At 33.6% G+C, this 19,177-nt stretch overlaps 2 pseudogenes; one reads left to right on the top strand and one right to left on the bottom strand.

Annotated features, from left to right (window-relative positions):
* Window positions 1–5,801, top strand: part of LOC125877622 (histone-lysine N-methyltransferase ASHH1-like) — a 29,141-nt pseudogene extending 23,340 nt beyond the window's left edge.
* Window positions 5,802–15,073: 9,272 nt separating this feature from the next.
* Window positions 15,074–16,307, bottom strand: LOC125877621 (immune-associated nucleotide-binding protein 9-like; annotated as a pseudogene).
* Between the last annotated feature and the right edge of the window lie 2,870 nt (window positions 16,308–19,177).

The raw sequence follows: 19,177 nt of genomic DNA, 5'->3' as shown, positions 1-19,177 counted from the left end.
AGTAACTTTTAGCAAAATAAGTTATTTAGTTTGAATAAATTTGAATTTTGAATTTTAGTTAGTTTGTTTATGTTGTTGAGATATTTTAGGTTGTTTAAATTTTAAATTATGCAAATTATGTGTTTTATGTTGGCTATTTAAAGCCCCTCAATGTTTAATAAAATTATTGAAAGCTATTGAAAGTCATTTCATTCCATTGAGAGAAATTTTCAACCTTTTTGTGCTGCCCCATTTTTAAAAAACACCAACATTGGTATCAAGAGCTTCATTGATCTTAAGGGATCTGTGAAATCTTCCAAAGAACTACCGTACATTTTTAACTCGTAAGGGCTACCTTTTTAACCCATTAGGGCTACCCATTTTAACCCATCAAGGCTACCTTTTCAACCAGTGCTTTTTTCAACGCACATGCTTTTCTAAATCATTTTTTAACCAAAATAATGGCAAGCAACACTCTCTCTTTGAATACCTCACAAATTTTCACAGACGAAAACTATCAAATTTGGTTTGTGAGAATAAAATAATATTTTGAAACATATGTGATATGTGAGGTTGTGATGGAAGAAAAGCCCTTACAACCTCACTCTGCAAATCATATAGAAGTTCAGATTAAAGCACTTTCAAAAAAACTTATACACAATGCAATGTCGTCGCATGTGTTTTTGAAGAACAAAATCAAAACAAGAAAAAGAAAAAAGAAGAAATTTTGCAAGTTTAAAAACAATGAAAACAATCTAGCATCAACTACCAAAGCAAAAATTGAGGAGGAACATTTTTTTCAATTGCAGTAACTAAAGCAAAGGAGGAGTGTTGAAGTTTACTTTTATTACTGCAGTAACTTTTAGCAAAATAAGTTATTTAGTTTGAATAAATTTGAATTTTGAATTTTAGTTAGTTTGTTTATGTTGTTGAGATATTTTAGGTTGTTAAAATTTTAAATTATGCAAATTATGTGTTTTATGTTGGCTATTTAAACCCCTCAATGCTTAATAAAATTATTGAAAGTCATTTCAATCCATTGAGAGAAATTTTCAACCTTTTTGTGCTGCCCCATTTTTAAAAAACACCAACAAGTTTCTTCCAATTTTATGAAGTCTTCCTCCAAATTTCTCATCACTGGATACCACCACGTTAAAGTCGCATGTTGCTCCCCAAGGGTCTTGGATAATGTTTGCTATAACTCTCAATTCTGCCCATAGGTTATTCCTCAGCTCTGTCCATTTGGCATAGATAACTGAAAGGAAAAAAATTTGGCCAACATTATGAATAACTTTGAGAAAAACATGTTGCTCCCAATCATGAATGACCTCATCATCAATGTCATTCAACCAAAGGATCCAGATTTTGTTAGAACTGTTGTTGTAGGCCTGATGAAAACCAAGCTTTCTTCTAAATTTATCCATTTTATCACAAGCAACCATAGGTTCTTGTAGGCAGAGGAGAGGAAAATGAAACTGTTGCTTAAAGAGGAGTAATCCTTCCAAGGAACCGTTGGATCCTATTCCCCTAATATTCCATGATACGAAGCTAACCATTGGAAACATTAGTTGTAGGGGTTATTTGATTTTCAATATGGTTGTCGAAACTTTGATGGTAATGTTAGAGCATCCTCCCGGATTGGAGGGGTTCCTTGGAGGTAGGTTGTGCTTGGTTGTTGTGTCCAGAGAATCCATAGGGGGTATTCAATCGATGAATATCTCTTCTCATGATCCCTGGTAGCCTCACCGTAGCCTCACCGTCCGATTTAGAGGAGGTGAGATCCTCTTCAAAACATTCCATGAACATATCACAGTCTCCACCTCTAATGGTGAGGGACTTGGTGAAGAAAATTAAAAGTTGATTACTTGATTTTACAAATTTTGTAACAATATCTCTTGATATTATATTTCTTTGACAAAGTGACAATCAATCTCAACGTGCTTAGTCCTCTCATGAAATATTGGATTTGATGCGAGATAAAGGTGCGCTAGATTATCACACACAAGTTACATCCGATCGATTTCTTCAACTTTTAGTTACCTCATCAACTGTTTGATCCAAACTAGCTCATGGGTTGCTACAACCATTGCTCGATATTTTGCTTCTATACTTGATCGAGCAACCACACTCTGTTTCTTACTCTTCCACGACACCAAATTACCTTGCACTAAAACACAATATTCAGATGTAATACATCTATTTGATGGTGATCCTGCCCAATTAACATCTGTATATCCAATGATATGCTTGTAACCTTGATCCTCAAACAGTAGTCCTTTACTTGAAACTGAATTTATGTATCGCAGGATACAAACAACTGCATCCCAATGACTTAATGGGGAAGTCATAAACTGACTTACAACACTTACAGAAAAGAGATGTCAGCTCTAGTCTTATAAACTTTACCCTACAAGGTAGAAAAATCGTTTGTGATAGACCCTCTGCTCAAGTAAATGCCTCAAATCATTGGTAAGGGTATGAACTAGAGTACATTTGGAATGAACAATTACATCATACACAAACAATAATGTTTAGATCTAAACTCTTCAAACTTTTTCCGTTTTACCCTAGGGAAATGTCACCGAGACTACCAAGACTAGAATAGAAAAATAATCTCTAAACTAAGAAAAAATATTAAAATAAAGAAAACAAGATAAGTTCATAGATCTAACTCTTCAATATGTATCTAAATATATCAAATGCAAAAACGAGTGTATTTTCAAAATCCAAAATCAAAAAAGTAAAATCGTACCAAAATTGGCTTTCGAAACGCCCTCGTGCAGTGCATCTGTGTTGATTTTGCTTTTGCTTTCTCGAGCCTTTCTTCTCGATCTTCGCTTTTTCGTTATTCATTGTTATTCTTTTTTACCATATGCTTAAAAGGCTAGAAGGCCAAGTACAGTTTGTCTAGGAATAACTGTTTTCGAGAGGTGAACTTCGAAAATCAGTTTTGGCCTAAAAATTTGGGAAATCAAGTCACTTAGTCGAACTAGAAAACTATAAAGAAAGGGAGGTTAAGGTTACGAAGTAAGGTCAACTGGTTAAGGAAAGCTCGGGTTATGCTAGGCGATTTCATAATCTAGGGTGTTAGCTGCTTGTTATTTAGTTTGGTTTATAAACAAAAAAATGAAATTAAAAATAATTGCTGCTTGTTATTTAGTTCTTTTCGTGTTGAGAATCTTTCTTCACTTAAATTTATCCTTTCATCTAGTGTGAGGAGGAGTTTGTAGTTCCTTATATGTTATTAACTGCTTCAATAACTAATAGGAGATTCTACTCAGTGCCGTATTTGAAAAAAGACAGTGAGTGTCATTTGGATTGTTTTGAAGTATTTTCTTGCTGTCCACAGAGATTCCAGAAATGTGAATATGCAAAAACTAAGTTGTTCAGGACTGAAGGGTGTGGTTGGGGTCTTTTAGCTGATGAGAATATAAAGGTAATTCTGCTGAAGCAACCCCCTATTTAAATTCTTTTTGACCATTAGTTTGTATAGCATAGTTTTGGCATATATAAAAAGAGTTCTCTTTTGTTGATCATCACGTGAAGAAAATATTCCAGAACTGAGCCTATCAAATTCAAGCTTTCTGTGGAATATCTTAGAGGCCTTTGTGCAGTAACTTTATTTATGGTCTTCTTAATTGTTCCTCTCTCTTCACATTAAAGGCTGGACAGTTCATCATTGAATGCTGTGGAGAAGTGATATCATTTGAAGAAGTGAAGAAAAGATCTCAGGCTTATGAATCTCATGGTAAGTTATCAACATCAGAGATGATTGGTGATACATAAACAAATCACTGCTATAATTTCATATGATTTGTGCAGACCTCAAGGACGTGTACGTAATTTCCGTGGATGGTAATGATTTCATTGACTCCGCCCGGAAGGGAAGTTTTGCAAGATTCATAAATCATTCATGGTAAGCGATGGAACTCCGGTTGTCAAATTGATGAAAAGCGAAATACGATACATATCTTGGTCAGGCAGTGACATATTGTTATGGTTAATTGGTGTTTATTGATAGCACTGATACTGTGTCATCCTGAATTTCACAGCAGTCCAAATTGTGAAACAACTAAATGGATAGTGTCGGGGGAAACAAGGGTAGGTATATTTGCGAAGCAAGATATATCTGTTGGAATGGAGCTGACATATGAATATAATTTTGAGTGGTACTACGGGGGTGCAAATGTTCGTTGTTTGTGTGGAGCTGCAAACTGTTCCTTATTTTTGGGTGCCAAGTGTCGACGATTCCGGGTAACTTAAGTTTCTTATGAATTGTTATATCTGGAAAACCCTTCGTAGCATCATATCACATGTTCCTTCTTCCCAAATTTTAGACAACAAACAGAATAATGATTTATGCATATAGATTGAATTTGCTAATCACATGCTACAATCCGCAAGTCACATGTTGTAGTATGGTGTATCCTTGTCAAACTCAGTGTGTTGCATTTGAAGCTGAAAAGGAAAGTCGTTCAGGATAAATCTTATTGCTCCGATAAAATGAAAAAGATAAATGCTTATTGCTTATTATGCTTGCATTTATAGCACAACAATTGATGTCTTCTTCTCTTTTCTCATTTATAACATAGCTGTAGTAGATGTCTTCTTCTCTTTTTTCATTTAAAACATAGTTGATCAATGGCACAATAGATGTAAACTGATTGTCACTGTCTTTCAGGATGAGAGCACTGTGTTATAATCCTGAGACATTGATACACAATCTTAAGAGGTTTTGAATTATGACACTGGACATAGATTTCACAGTTCATTTGGGATTGTCCGAAGAGGAACGATAATCCCAGATAAAGTAAATAGTAGAACTTAGTAATTCAAATGAAATTTATTAGAAAGAGTGTGGTAGATGTGCTCATGTTGGTAAACATAACAAAGAAAGGGGAGGAAAGAGCTACCTGTTGATATATGCTTTGTTCAGTACTCTAAAACATAATAGATGCTTCTAAATTCGATATGAATCTGTCAGTCTCATATGTTATTCTTTTGTTCCATTTTTTATCTTTGCTCAGGAGTACAACCATGTCTGGGAAGATGGGGATGACAGGTAATGCTCAACTTTGAATTTTTGTAGTTTGTACAAATCTTAAGACTCTGGTTCTGTTAACTTGATTTGTTTCAGGAGCTCCGTTACTTCTACATCTTTATTCTCTATGTAAAAGAGAAACATTAGAGTTGAAGCTTGTATCATTTTGGTTTACTGTCGGATGACTTGACCTTTACTTTCTAACTAAATGATATAATTGAGGTAGTTCACTTATTTGTAGCAGTAATAAGAAAAATTTTCAGGTAGTGCTTTATGAGTTTCATCGGAGCAAAATTGTCCATGATATAATTGTTTGAATGCTACAGCTTTTATTCATATCCTTCTAATTCTTGGATATTTATTTCAATTGGGCTTTCTCACTGCAGATATATCGTGGATGATCTTCCAGTTTATGACTCAACAGATGATGAATCTACTCTAGTGATCTCTAGAACTAGTGGAGGAAATGAGCACACAAAGATATTGAATGACGGTGAGGGGTCTACGTTCAAGTTGGAACCAACTAATAGCGCAGCCAAGAAGTCTCAACGCAAACCCAAGCTGAAGGTCAAATATCTCGTTCTTACTTTTATTCCTTGTATTCTCATGTCACGATCCAATTTAGGACCACGACCGGCGCTTAGGAGCTAGTGTTCAAAGCAATGCTTATTGATAGTTAATAGAAAATCGGACAGATTTCCTCCACTTTAGGGCTATCCAAAAATTTCCCCTATCTCAGAATCAACAATAGAACCAATCAATCTCAACCAAACAAGTAATATCTTCATCAGTAGCCATTTGCAACACAATAATACTAAGTCCATCTCCAAATGCGAAAGTGAAGTCCAAGACTAGTCACAAGTCTATAAATGGATATGGAGGGAGTATTACCTTGAGTATTTAGAGTAGTGGTTCAAGTCCAAATATCTGCCAAAGTTTCTGAACAGGTACTTCGAAGTAGTTGAAATTGATCGGTGATTCTTTTCAAATATTTGGTTGATGTGTGTAAGGATAGTAGGTAGTCGTGTGTTATTCTCCCCTTCTCATCTTCTCTTCATTTAGTAGTACTTGCATAGTATCTTATTCTTCATTTTTACTACTACTTGTTACTTCAATTACTTTGTTTATCTTGTTGATTATGTTTCTTTGATCTTAACAGCGATTAAAAACTGCTGACCCGGGTTGGAAATATGGGAAAAGAGCAAGCGAGACCAATAAGGCCGCAGTTGAGTGTAACTTTTGTAAAAAAGTTACTAATGGCGGAATCTTTCGTCACAAACAACACCTTATTGATACTTGCAGGGACGTCTCAAGGTGTGAACAATGCCCGGATGTTGTAAGGGAAGAAATGAAGAAATATGTTGATGTAAAGAAGAAACAAAAACGTCAGGCTTTACTTCAAGCGGATGTGACTAATACTAGTGATGATAAAGATGAAGATATGGAAGAAGGTGAAGCTACTGAATAGTCACTTCCTTCAACAGTCATAGAATGCAACAATTATAGCTAGTTGATGAAGCTGATGAAGATGAGAAATAGATGTTGAACCATTATAAATTTGATTTTGTTTGTCCTATGGTCTGTGGAGGATTTTGTGATAACTACCTTTTAGCTTTTAATGTGAACTTTTGCTTATATTTATTGTCTCCATTTATTTTGCAGATTTTTTGTTGCTTCTGAATTATCAGTAGAGCTAATATACCCTTCACTTGGTGGAATTCTCATTTACACAAATTTATTTCCTTATATTCTCATGTCACGACCCAATTTAGGATCATGACCAGCACTTAGGAGCTAGTGTTCCAAGCAATCTTATTGGTATTTTAGAGAAAAAGAATACTACTCATGACACTAATAAAAATGATTAACGTCGCTACTCTAAGAGTTCTAAATTAAAAGTATGTTAGCAAAGAGCTAAACTTGAGGATGCTCACAGTTCAAATAAAAGATAAAAGAAGCTTTTCGTAGAGTTTTAATCCGAACACAAGATTTGGTGGGAAACAATGAACCAAACACTTGATATAAAATAAACCCTCCATTTAGCATTACTAACCACTGAGTTATTAATTTTTGTATCAAACTATCCCGAAGTTTTTTCTTCACTTATCCGCATAAGTCTTTTTATCTTATTTGAACTGTGAGCATCCTCTGTCTGATTGGCTAGACCTTGTCCAGAGCTTCCTGTACCCAGTCTAGTCCCAATACATTAGCCTCACCAACTTCAAACTGTCTGATGAAAGAATGACATTGCCTATCATACAAGGCTTCATATTGAGCCATCTGAATGCTTGACTGAAAGTCAATAGTCGTAGGAAAATTTTGCTAATGGTACATAAACATCCGAAATCAATAATGCAAACTCTTAACATGTCATCTAATAAGTATGCTCAGATTGTCATCTGTCTCCGGATGAAATATGGAACTAAGATCTACTCATGTATTGAAAAGATTTCCAAAAGCGTACAGTAAACAGTCATCCTCTGTCAGATATGATGGACACTGGAACCTCATGGAGTCGGAAAATTAATTCATGTATAATTTCTGCATATTTTCTCCGTTGTATTCGGTTTTTACCGTTAAAAGTGTACTGGGTATCCGGTTTCTACAAATACCCACATAGAGTCATAACCTCTAAGGGTTCGTGGTAGCCTGGTCATAAAATCTGTAGAAAAGATTTCTCATTTCACCTTTGGAAACTCAAACTGTTATAGCAGTCCTATGGGTTGTTGATAGCTTAAACCTGGTGACAAGCCAAACAACTATAAATGAATTTAGCAACATCTTCTTTCATAGCCAGCAATAAGTCATATCCTTGTCTGTATTCACTAGAACGTCGTTACGGTATTCACATAATTTCCCATCCTTGTATGAGGTGGCCTTGATGTGTTCTACCATTAGAAACTTGGCCTGAACATAAGCCAACAATGTCCTTGAGTTTCTCACACTAAATTTGATACTGATATCCTCAATACACCGAATGGAAAAATTCTACGTAGTCATTGAGTAATTTTATTCATCATTGTAAATTGAAGAATCAAATCTTTCTGCTGGATAACAAATTCAGCCTCTTGTGGTCTGTATAAATCTTGTTGGCTTCATTGTATAAATCTCGTGGGTCTTCGCCATTTTTGAACTGCTACTGTCTTTTAATTATCCACCATAATCCCATCCTTAAATACAACATCCCCCAAAAGTGTCATCAAATCTAGTAAAAAATTTGCACCTGACGAACTTGGCCTAAGGCTACTGTTCTTGCAGTGTTTGAAACACAATTTTGAGGTGATCCTCGTGTTCTTACTGCGTACAAANATCCACCATAATCCCATCCTTAAATACAACATCCCCCAAAAGTGTCATCAAATCTAGTAAAAAATTTGCACCTGACGAACTTGGCCTAAGGCTACTGTTCTTGCAGTGTTTGAAACACAATTTTGAGGTGATCCTCGTGTTCTTACTGCGTACAAAAATATACTTGTATTTACATTGATCCCCTTGTACAAAAAGCAATGGTGATATTCAAAACTGCAACAACTATATATAGGGGTATGAAGTTACTAATCCACACTATGAAAGTGTGGGAGATGGTGATCAAGGTAAAGATGAGGAGGGGTGTGCCTATCTCCGAGAACCAATTTGGATTCAGGTCAGGGCAGTCAACTACAAAAGTCATCCATCTTATAAGGAGATTGTTGGAGCTGTATAGGGATAGGAAGAGGGACCTAAACGTTGTGTTTATTGACCTAGAAAAGGCATGCGATAAAGATCCCAAGGAGGTTCTATGGAGGTGTTTGGAGTCTAGAGGTGTATGTGTGGCTTACATTAGAGTAATTAAGGGCATGCACGATGGAGAAAAGAGACAGGTAAGAACGGTTGGAGGTGACTCAAAACACTTCTCGGTCATGATAGGGTTGCACTAGAGATCAACCCTTAGCCCATTTTTATTTGCCTTAGTGGCGGACGAATTGACGCAACATATTCAAGTGGATGTGTTTGGTGTGTGTTATTCGCAGATGACATAGTATTGATTGAGAGACCCATGGTGGATTTAATGATAGGCAAGAAGTTTGGAGACAGACCCTAGAATCCAAAAGTTTCAGGTTAAGCCAGGGTATAGAGTGGTGGTTAGACCTACACAGTTGTATGGGGTGGAGTGCTTGCTTGTCAAGAACACACACGCTCAGATGGATGTGTAGGCATACTAGGAGTGACAGGATTTGGAACAAATCTATACAAGACAATGTAAGAGTGACCTCCGTGATGGACAAGATGAGGGAAGCAAGGTTGAGATGGTTCGAGCAAAGAGGTGCGGGGAAGCTCCAGGTAAGTAGGTGTGCGAGTTTGGCTATAACAGATATTTAGGAGTGGTATAGGTAGGTCGAAGAATATTTGGGGAAGGTGATTAGATGAGACATGACACATCTTCAACTTGCTGAGGATATGACTCTAGATAAGAAGATTTGGCGGTCGAGAATTACAATATAAAGACTGTAGGTAGCCGTGTGTTGTAGTACTTTTACAAGGAATAAGCAGGAGGTTATCCTCCTCATCTTCTCTTAAAAGTGAATAAAACATTTTTTGTTTTTAACCTTTTGAAAGTGCATTTTTGAATGAAAAAACAAGTCACGATATGTGTAACCTCAGTCCTCGACAGTTCCGTAGCCGTTTTCATGTCTGTTGCTTTTGACTTCAGGTAAGTGTTCTTTCTTTCCTCCTCTTCTTTTCTTCTGCTCTGTTTTGCAGTCTTGTTCTGTTCTGTTTTACTGTACCAACATTGCTGTTTTTTTGCTCTGTTTTGCTGATTATTTTTCTTAACAGTGATTATCTATTGTTACAGTGATTAAAATATAGTGCAGATTATGTTTCTTTGATCTTAACATCATATAAAAATGGCTGACCCCGGTTGGAATTGTCAATTGTTATTGGACAGATTCGAAGAAGAAGACAGGAGAAACATATTTCAGTTTCCTTTAGAAGGTCAATCTATCTTGTTTAGTTCATACATCTGTAAAAGGAAGTTTGAGGCTGATAACTCAACTTTCTCCTTTGCCTTTATGATTTTTCATTACTTAAGAATCCTCACTTGTAATATCATCATAGAGCGTATTATAAACTTTGTGATGATCATAGAATATCTAGTTCTCTCTAGCTCGTATTTTCTTTATGGTTGTTGATTAGTAGAGGTTAGGTACCTCACTAGGATTGGTAAGGACTTAGTCTCCCTTGCTTGTACTTATTCCTATTGAGAATTTTTTAAGATTATTAATAATAAAAAGCGACTAGACCACTATTTAGTGATATAAATTTGCTTTAAAAAAAAACTATGGGAAAAGAACAAGTGAGACCAATAGGAATGCAGTTGAATGTAACTTTTGTAAAAAAGTTACTAATGGCGAAATCTTTCGTCACAAATAACATCTAGTTGGTACTTACAAGGACATCTTAGGGTGTGAAAAATGCCCGGATGGTGTAAGGGAAGAAATGAAAAAATATGTTGATGAAAAAAGGGAGCTAAAACATCGGGCTTTATTTCAACGGAATGTGACTAATATTGATGACTAGTACTATCTTAGTACTATCTCTAATCAGCTAGCAACAGTGTTTGCTGAGTCCTCGTCTTTTCGAGGAAACCCCTGTTTGTTCGTATTGTTTCATCACAAATGCTGAAGGAATTAAAGCTTTTGACTATCAAAAAGTCTCTTCCTAACTTAGGAGTCATTTAGTAAGAAGAACTTAGCCAGTTATCTAGATATAAAATTTAAAACTAAATATATCATGAACTTAGTTGAGGGTATAATTAAAATCAAGATAATTTTTTCATTACCATCATAAAATTATTTTATCTCATATAGAAAGTAAAATAAATAATCATAATTATGATCCGCCCCTGCTTTCCACATTCACTATTTTTAAAAAAAAAATCAAATTAATATTATATTCCATAATCCATCAAAAAAAATATTTGTTCATACTATTTAATTTACAAAAATTAGAGAAATGATTAAAAGTTGATCAAAAAAATTCTTCCTAATCGTTTAGTTAAAAGGATTAACTGATTATTCCAATATAAAATTTACAATTAAATATGTCTTGCATTAAGTAGATGATAACTAAAATTAAGATAAATTTTATATCACAATCATCTTATATATCTCGTATAGAAAGTTATAATTTCAAATTATAATTATGATTTTGAACCTAACAACTTACTAGATCTAGTCTTCCTTTTCCACATTTACGATTTCTTTTTTTTAAAAATAAATTAAAAGTGTAAATATTGACAGGGACATGAAAATTTATAAAGTTTATCTTAAATCTTAATTACCCTTCTTAACTTGGATATTTATTACTCCATCCGTTCCATTTTATGTGAGGTAGTTTGACTCGACACAGAGTTTAAGAAAGAAATGAAGACTTTTAAAATTTGTGGTTCAAAATGAATGATAGAAATTTCTATGGCTGTAAATAATTTCATTAAGGGTAAAATAGACATTTTATAGTTTAATTGTTGCTTAATATAGAAATGTGTCATTTTTTATGTAACTGACCAAAAAGGAAAGTAAGTCACGGGACAGAGAGAGAGTATCATTTATCCTCCCTCAACCAAATTCTTAACTTGCGAGATTATAGTGGTATGTTATTGTTGTTGTATTATAGATAGTACAAATAAGTAAAATTATGATCTAATAGGAGTTAGTGTTCTCATGGTTAGTGCACCATTATTCATCAAACTATTATTTTACATATCATAATTTGTAAAAAAATAATTTCTAGAATGTTTATTCATACGGTTTCATTTACAAATATTAAAGAAACAACTAAAAACTTTTGACAATCAAAATGTTTCTTCCTATCTCTATGAGTCATTTGGTTGGAGGGATTAAGTAAATTATTTCGATATAAAATTTGAAATTAAATACATATTGTATTCAATTGAGAATATAGTTGAAATTAAAATAAAATTTATATTATGATCAAAATATTGTCTATCTCATATAGATGGCAAAAATAATTTCAAATTATAATTTTTATTTTTGAACGAAACAATTTAGTAGATATTAATCTTTCTTTCAACTTTCAGGATTTTTCAAATTAAATTATTACATTATATACTTCGTTGAATATGAGTTAGTGTGCTCTTGACTAGTTCACTATCATCTATTCAATTATTATTACATTTCATATTTTGTCAAAATGTTANTTATTACATTATATACTTCATTGAATATGAGTTAGTGTGCTCTTGACTAGTTCACTATCATCTATTCAATTATTATTACATTTCATATTTTGTCAAAATGTTATATTTAGAATACTTGTTCATAGTTGAAATGCAATTTCTAGATCTCTGTTTACACATTTTCATTTGCAAATATTAAAAGAACTACCAAAAGCCTAGAAACTAATATATCCTACATTATGTTAAGGGTATAGTTAGAGTTGAGAAAAAATTTCATATCATAATTATAATATTAACTATATCATATAAAATGTATAATAAGTAATTATAATTATGATTTTGAGCCAAACAACTTAATATTCCTTTCTACATCTATAACTTTGTTTATCAAATTATTATGTAAAAAAATTAAGAATTTCATAGTGTAAGGAGCAAATTACATATTTCTATCCCTACCTTTTATCAATTTACAAAAATTCCCTAAAATTAGTTTCATTTGGATACATAAGCAGGATACAATACATCTAATACATTAAAAAAATCAGTTACGATTTAAAAGGAAAGGAAATGTAAAATTGAATGTGATTGATTTCCCCAAATCAAGTTAATGTCGATCTCCACCAAATCGTAACAACTTCAAAAAAATCAAATTTTGTTCTCTCAAATCTCTCCTAGATCGTAACAAATTAAAAAAAAGTGAAAAACAGCAACTAATACATGATGAATATCTCTATTTTGTTGAGACGTTCAGGAGTCTGGAAAGCAAGTGAGTTATAAACAATACAAAAGTGATGGAATAGTTGTTGGACAAATAATTTCTTTTGTGAATCTCTCAGTTCATCGAAGATCTTTTTGATTTTGATTCAAAATTGACGAAAATTTTGACATTCAAAATTCTTCTCCCAGTTAATCATTCTTTTCCTGATTCATCGAAGATCCTTTCAATTTTGATTCAAAATTATCAGAAAATTTGAGATTCAAAATACTTCTCCATGTTCATCAAAGATCCTTTCAATTTTGATTCAAAATTATCAAAAACTTTGAGAAGATACATCATAAATATCTTCGTTATTATCCTTATGACTATCATCGTCAATGGTTTGAAGAAGTTCTTGAGCTTCTCTGAGGGCTCTCAGCCTCTCCCTTCGCGTCGTTATCATCGCCTCTATGGCGTTTTCATCCTCCACCGACATTGACTATACATTACTATTTATGTATCATGACCATAAAATTATGCATTATACATTATTATTTATGTTTCTTATTCTAAATGAAAAAATGTTGTAGTTTATAAGAGATATAATATACATGTAATTGTTCTCAATAGCCTTTATTTTGTGATTGCTACATAACACTATGGTTAGTTGATATGTATCTGATACATACAATAAAGTCTAAAATTTGTTGAATTTGATATACATGTGTTAAACAATTGGTGCAACTATGTCTTAAAATGTTACTCGAGGACTGCAGATACATAACAACATCTAATACATAGTCAATTCGACAAATTTATGTATCAGATACAAAAAAAAAATTAATATGATATACACTGATTTAGTTATAAAACAGTGTTGCATATAACAGCATATGATACATAACTATGTTATATACATAACAAAGTTATGTGTCATATACATAATTATGATTATGATACAAACTGGTATTGTTATAAAATATTAGTGTTTATATATCAACAATAATATTTGATAATGTCTACAGATACATACACTACAAGAAAAACACTTATTTAAGACCAACATTTAGGGACGGGCTAATAATCTTCTCTCTAAAAGTATATCGATTGGGACGAGATTATATTTTGGTCCTTATTTGTATAGTCTATTGCAAAGGTATTAAATTTGGTCCCAAAATAATTTATAACTAGTCCCAAATGGTAATTGATGGTCTTTGAGCGGGAGATATTTCCCCCCAAAATAATACTAAAATAATAAAATAAAAATATTATTTTAACAAAATCATAGGCGGCAAAACTTTTACGTTGAAAGTGAAAAATATAAGAAACGCAGCGTTCTGTCTTCTCAAAATTATAGCGCAGCTGGTCGCAAAGGTACCCTAGCTAGTTCTGTCTCCAGTCGAAATTCTCTACCCTAATCTCAACGTTGACACTTTATTTTTGTCGCAGCTCTGCCCTAAAATCAAAGCAAGTACCATCGTTTCTCTATTGAAGGTAAAGTTTCATCGCAGGAGCAAACTTACAGGTTGGTTCTTCTTCCCATTGAGTTGCTTTGTTTTTTCCAGAAGTTTGTTTGATTATGTTTTTTCTTGTTGTATTGAAGTTGCTCTTCTTGTTTTTCGTCTTTTCAATGTTACTGATTTCTTAATCTTGTCTTTTTTTTGTACAATCTGTGAAGACATTAGCAGCAGACTTACAGGTTGGTTCTTCTTCCCATTGAGTTGCTTTGTTTTTACCAGAAGTTTGTTTGATTACGTTTTTTCTTGTTGTATTGAAGTTGCTCTTCTTGTTTTTCGTCCTTTCAATGTTACTGATTTCTTAATCTTGCCTTTTTTATGTACAATCTGTGAAGACATTACTGGGTTGAGATTTCTAATAGATAATCTGATTTTCTGATTTCATAATTTATTAGTTTTATATAATCAGTGTTTCAATGCTTTGCGCGCCAAATAAGGACTTGTTCTGTTATTCCTATTGAAACTTTTACTTACATCTGAAAAGGTTTCGACTAAATTGTTATTCTTGTTTTTTTATGAGGAACAAACGATGGTATAATGTGAAACGAAAGTGACAATATGGATGTTGATAATTCTGATGGAAAGTTAGGTAGAGTGAAAGCTTCGAGAAAGGAAAAAATGCTTGCTTCAAGTAATGACATATAAAATAAAAAAGACTATGGTTATGAGTTACAGATTGTCTTTAACAATTTTGCATAGCTCGAGTACGGATTTCCCTTCCTTGTACTTCTGCGATGGCTCAACAGCTTGTTCATACTTCCAGCCCAATACCTCGTGGCAATACACACATTATATGTCAACAATTTTGCATAGCTCGAGTACAAATTTCCCTTTCTTGTACTTCTGCGATGGCTCAACAACTTGCTCATACTTCCAGCCCAATACCTCGTTGCAATCCACACAGTATATGTCAGCAATTTTGCATAGCTCGAGTACAAATTTCCCTTCCTTGTACTTCTGCGATGGCTCAACAGCTTGTTCATACTTCCAGCCCAATACCTCGTTGCAATCCACATAGTATATGTCAGCAACCGAGCAGTACACTCCTCCTCCAAATGCTTTTCAAGACTATGCATGGTATTGTTCATCTTTGATTCAACCATTTTAGTTATTCACCTGTGTTGCTCCTTGAAAGATACCCTCTGCACTTGTTCCTTCAACTCATCAGCTACCCCTTGCTTTAAATCTCCGAGCAAAGAACTAACCTCCAACGAGTCATTACAGAGCTTCATCTTCTTTACTTCCTCAAATAATTCACTCGTATATGGTTTTCCACTAGTCGTTTGTACAACCAGATTCACATGGAAAAGAAGTTCTCTCTATTGTTCATCAACTTTCTTCGCTGGATCTTAAGTTTTATTGTCGAAAAGCACTTGTCTATACCCACACATCTTAAGAACTTTCTTTAAATCCTCATGGCATGAACAATCTAAGTGATGATTCAGAGAGTCATTATCTTCGAGCTTATCCCCTCTAGTGTATACCACAATTATGTAATCACTAATTTTGGTCCCAAAGAGCTTCTTAAAGTAATGGATAGCAGCCTGTTCTTCTTTTGAAATGCTAGTTCGTACAAACAAAATAAAAAGAACAGTGTGGACACCATCACCGGCCAAATCAATGCATTTACCAATTTCATTTACAACTAATCCAGCTTCAGCATTAAAATCAAATTCAGGGGTATTGATCACATCAAGAATCTGCCCATCTTCTAATCGAGTCCTCTGAATCTCACATGTTCTTGTAACACCACTAGAGCTAGAACTGGAATGCATTTCTACCAAGAATGCTATTGTTTGTGGGACTTTTTACTTCACCTATACACCCAATCATAAGTACTGTCTGAGTTTCATTTTCAATAAACTCTCAATCATCACTGACTGAACTTCCTCCCATCTTATCTTATCAGATTAAATTACCTTAAGCAACAAGTCACCTAGAGAGAATGAGGCTCTTGTTATTCCTATTATTCATGTTAAAATTTATATAAATGTACTGTTTATCTTTAGTTACTATGATTTACTTAGAAAATTAACGTGTTTTGGAGTATGGACATAAAAACGATGTAGTCATATAAATAGTTACATATGCTGCTACTCAAAGGAAAAAGTAATATTGTTTAATTAGAATAATATATCGGTGTATCTTCATTAAGATAAGCGATTTCTAATTTTGTTAGTTTTTTCTTTATGCATTACTTTGAGACTGTGAGTTACTTATTTTGAAATATAAAATGATGCTAGTAATCTTTTATTTTTCATTGTGCCATTTGATTGCATATTTTTTCCAACAGATTGTGTTTCATTCATCTTTGGAACCCAAAAATGTTACAAGTGATTTGAACGAGCAATGTAATAAGTTTCCACATAAGAGAATTGATACTCCATATATCTCATATAATGTTAAGACACGTTACATGCAACATGAAGAATAATATCTATACAAGTAACATATTCCTCCAACAATTTAAAATATTAGTATTGAGGATAAAATTCAGCCTAGCAGGTCTTCTTCTTTGTGTTCTTACCGAGGGTACTTTCCATTTATCTATATTCAAAAGTCCCTTGATTTATTTAGGGAGTATGTTGAAGTTAGTGTATGTATGAACTTGGTTTCAATTATGTTCTAAAGAAGACAACCCACCATCCACTTTGTTAGTTTCATGGTGCATCTGATTGTAACAAGTTTTGTAGATCTTATTATATTTCTTATTCTTTATATTTTAAAAAAAATGTTGTATGTAATTTTCAAGGTTATGGCTCCTAGTAATCAATGGATGCAACTTGTTGACAATCGGCTCGATGAAACCTACTTAGTTGGTGTGCAAAAGTTTTTGGATTATGCTTTTCGAAAAACAGGAGAGGAATATGAAATACGATTCTATCCGAGAGTTATCAGTATTTATCAAATCTGGACTCATGAAATAGTTGAGACACATTTGATAGTGTATGGAATAATTCAGAATTATACTTTTTGGTATCACCATGGTGAACGTTTGGGTGAGCCATTGCCAGAATCTGAACATGAAGATGAAAATGGCGATGCAGTAGAAGAATGTGAGAGTGAGGATGAGGTAGAAGAATTGTTGAGAGATTTATATCCTAATCAAGATGGAGGAACTACAAACACTGATTGTGATGATCTACTTGAGGAGGAACCAAATGTTGAAGCAAAATTTTTTTACAACTTATTAAAGGATTTTGAGCTGCCATTGTACAAAAATTCAAAAGCTTCAAAACTTTCCACTTTGATTAAATTGATTCACATCAAAAATATGGGTCGTTGGAGTAATGCGTCATTTACAATGTTATTGAAATTGTTGAAAGAAGAGTTGTTGAAGACAATTTGTCAAACTCATATTATGAGGCAAAAAAGATAATTCGAGAACTCGGGCTTTCTTATGACAAGATTGATGCTTGTACTAATGATTGCATGTTATACTGGAAGGAGGATAGCCTACTTGATTCTTGCAAAGTTTGTGGGGCGTCCAGATGGAAATTACATACACATAGTGGCGAAACAAGGAATAAAAAAGGTAAAAAGATAGCTTTAAAGAGTTTACGCTATTTTCCTTTAAAGCCTAGACTTCAGAGGTTGTTTATGTCTAAAAAGACATTTACTCTTATGACATGGCATAAGGATAAAAGAGTTGATGATGGGATAATGAGACAGCCAGTTGATTCGATGGCATGGAAGTCATTTGATGAACTTCATCCTTCATTTGCAGCCGAGCCTCGTAATATGAGATTTATAGTCTACTTAAATTTTGTAGAGAGTTTGCACAAACTCATGAGAATGCTCGACACTTGTCTGATGCAGAATGGAACCATCAATTTATTGAATGGTTTAAGGATAGGGTGAGTAATAAATAAATATCAAATTTGATATTTTAATATTTTAGTAGTAATTCTAAAGTATTCGACATAATCTTCATTATAGGTCGCACAATTGCATAAAGGAGATGATAGTCGTATCATGGAAGATCTACTCTCACTTTCATGCGGTCCTACCCAATATTCTACGCGTTCTAATGGTTATATTGTTAATGGATATAGATTTCATGTAGAAGATTATGATAAAAAGTTAAGGACTCAAAATTGTGGTGTTGTTGTAGTGGGTGAGAATGATAAAGATAGTGACAGCCTTGATTACTATGGAGTTTTAACAGATGTGATTGAGTTGCAATTTGTCATGGATAGAAGAGTGATTTTATTTCGATGTAATTGGTTTGATGTGTATGATGAAATAAGAGGAGTTAAAAAAGACGAATATGATTTTGTGAGTGTTAATCCTGGTAGATTTTTGAAAACAAATGAGCCGTTTATTTTAGCGGACCAAGCATCTCAAGTGTTTTATGCTAATGATAACTCCAACAAAGGTTGGCAAGTGGTGAGGAAGACTCAACCTCGTGATTCCTTTGATATTGTGGAACAAATAGATGATGATACTGTAGAGTTAGGAAGTTCTTCACAAAAGAAACGAAAAAGAACTAATGAGGTGAAGTGTGTTTTTATGAATTAATATATTTGTTGTTACATGTTATGGAGGCACGATTTCTTGATTACTACATTGTCACACATTTTTTCTTATTATGTTTTACTTTTGGCTCTTTTTACAGGATCAAGATGAAATCAATGAAGCTTGAAAATGAGGTTGATTCATCTATATTGAAGAGTACTATCAGATATACATTCGTCGCTCCTAGTGCTATTGGAAAAGGATGAGGACGAGGGCATGGTCTTAAATCTTTGGGTGAAAAAGGACAT

This window comes from Solanum stenotomum, chromosome 9 (genome assembly GCF_019186545.1).
Source record: "Solanum stenotomum isolate F172 chromosome 9, ASM1918654v1, whole genome shotgun sequence".
NCBI classification, from domain to species: domain Eukaryota; kingdom Viridiplantae; phylum Streptophyta; class Magnoliopsida; order Solanales; family Solanaceae; genus Solanum; species Solanum stenotomum.
Note: the sequence above shows the minus strand (reverse complement) of the source record. Positions and strands in the feature narration are given on the sequence as shown.